Source organism: Helicoverpa armigera, chromosome 4 (genome assembly GCF_030705265.1).
Source record: "Helicoverpa armigera isolate CAAS_96S chromosome 4, ASM3070526v1, whole genome shotgun sequence".
Taxonomy (NCBI): domain Eukaryota; kingdom Metazoa; phylum Arthropoda; class Insecta; order Lepidoptera; family Noctuidae; genus Helicoverpa; species Helicoverpa armigera.
In genome coordinates, this window is record NC_087123.1 from 5,963,937 (window position 1) to 5,966,352 (window position 2,416).

The 2,416-nt window shown below is 36.5% G+C and overlaps 1 long non-coding RNA gene across 2 annotated transcripts; it reads left to right on the forward strand.

Moving 5' to 3' along the window:
• Positions 1-211: 211 nt before the first annotated feature.
• Positions 212-2,195, forward strand: LOC135116695 (uncharacterized). Of its 2 annotated transcripts, none has more exons than XR_010276378.1 (4): positions 212-226; positions 528-989; positions 1,699-1,726; positions 1,898-2,195. It is a non-coding gene; the product is annotated as an uncharacterized LOC135116695 (long non-coding RNA). The 2 variants fall into 2 exon arrangements; XR_010276379.1 differs by having other exon boundaries at positions 220-234.
• The last annotated feature ends 221 nt before the right edge of the window (positions 2,196-2,416 follow it).

A 2,416-nucleotide genomic window follows, 5' to 3' on the forward strand; every position in this document is an offset into this window, starting at 1 on the left:
CTGGTCGTAATGAAAATGTTTTCCTTTTTTAGGTACTTAAATAGCTGTTTATCGCGTAACAGTGTTTTAGTAATCGATCGATCCGCGCGGCATTAACTGAGCCGGGAGCTCTTCATCGAAGAAAGCTGTAGACTACTTTTTAGGTGTGGACTACGTTTTGGGTGCGCGCAGCAGTTTCCCAGAGTCGCGGCCAAAACTGCAGAAAACACCTAGTTAGTACTATCTGGTAGGTCGGTAGGTACACATGTTATTCCCAAAATGATTACCTTAACAATTACCTATGTACCCCAACCGTAGGTAACTACCTGACAAAACATACACACACAGAACCATGCATGCAATGACTATTACGTCTCTGAAAAGATTGTCAATAAACAAAAAAAAACAGTCAAGTGCGTTTACGTCTGGTACATCAGTGGTTCTGTACCTCCGTCAGTCGTATGAGTGAGTCTACATCGATGAGAAACTGGAAGAAATATACCTAGAGATAAAAATATAAGGCTGTTATATACTTTTTGTTTTTGCAGGACAATACACCTATACCAATGAAATGAGTTGGACTTTTTATATGGGCCTCAGTATATACCATCATTTTGGAATTTTGGGTAGCTAAAGTACTTAGCTAAATTAGTTTTCAGTCAAAGGTATGGCTGTTTGGCCGAATAGCTACTTAAACAGTTGACTGCGACATCATTCTTCGGTCGGAAAATTTTCAGACCACCACATATTACCTAATAGGTACCTACTTTATTAACCGAGGACCTCTGAGAGCGCGGAACTCTAAAAAGGGCTCTAAAAACCATGTTTTGTAGTGATGATAATGCAAACCATGATTTTCCGCTACAATCAGGCGAAGCCACGCCCTCGTATAAAAGGCAAGTTCACAGTCATGGTGAATCAAAGTGGTGACTGAAACCGGAGACATGAAGACGCTAGTGCTAACAGTCGCTCTTTTGACGTTATTTTATTCATGTGTATTGGCATACCAAGTAAGTGGATAATCTTAATATTCTTGTATTAGTCATACTTTTTTCAATTTCAGAATACCTGTGTGATAATTATGTTATCCAAGTGAAACGTTACATACAAGAAAATGTTTAGGTACTTAAATCCGAACTTCTGTCTGTCTGTACAGAGGTTCTTCTACAAGGATATGTTCTAGTGTTTTAATATGGTCAATTTAAATTTTGAGTCCTATACTTAATTAATACCTAGGATAAAAGTTCGATGTTAATAATCAAAACAGATTTTCCATTATCACCAAGTCAGGATCTGCTCATGAATCTATAGATCACAAACTGTAGGCGAGAACTCGTCACCGGTATAAAGCAGCATATTAGGTGTTATTCTATTAGATACCTAAAAGATAATAAATAAATGGTCATCGCTATAATCACCCTATTTCGGTTCAACCTAGAAATCGAACGTGAGCGGTGCACGCTAGTCGCGCTTTCAACCACTAGACCAACGGGTAAAATTTATCTAAGGTGGCCCACCTTACGATTCTTTTTATGGTTTTTAAAACAAAAAAAGACCGTTCGTTTATTAAAGAATAAGTATATATGTATTTTTTAAATGTTTATTATGTTCTGCTCATGGAGTCCCAAAGACCTTGTGCAAAATAATTAAAATAGGTACCACTGCCAAATAGGAATCTACTTAAGAATCAATAGGTAATGATTATTTTTTTCGTTTCAGATTTCACTTCAATCGCCTAGCATTTCATGTAAGTAACACACCATCTATAAAAAATCCTGGTTTAAAAAGTATGCAGTTAATTTTAACTCATTGATGCAAATCGTTTCCCAAAGGCATAAAAATCAAAATGTAGTTGTAGCACCTATCGACTACAATACCTAAGCTCATCCTGACCTAACAATTTCCATATTTTTCATAGATAATCTCGACGACATTGAAAATTTGCATCGTGAGAAAAGGCAGTTGGAAAATTTCGATGATGAATACCCGACTGGGGCAAGTCAACACGAGGAAGAAGAACCAGGATTCTGGGACAGAATTGTCAAAGTCGCACTTAAGTTATTTAGTAGATTTATAGAATGGTTGAACGCATCATAATAAATACCTCACTAGAATAATCTAAGGCGTGATGCGGCGAGCCAGTAATAACAGTCCTACACAACATCAAATGCGTGTCCATTGTATTGTAATTTATTAATTTAATATTTTTAATTGTACTAATTGTTTTATTTGTTCAGCTTCTCCTCAGTATTTCTTAAAGACTGGAACTCTTAATAGCTAGAAACAGCCAAGCATCATTCTAGTCAAAAAGTGCCTTAGAAAAACACTTTCTGGTGCAGTCTAGTCACAACGAACCAAACTAATTGCAGCAGGTTCCTACCCTTTCATAGCATAGATATAATTAAATCATAATTAACTATTCTCCTTTGAAAGCAGG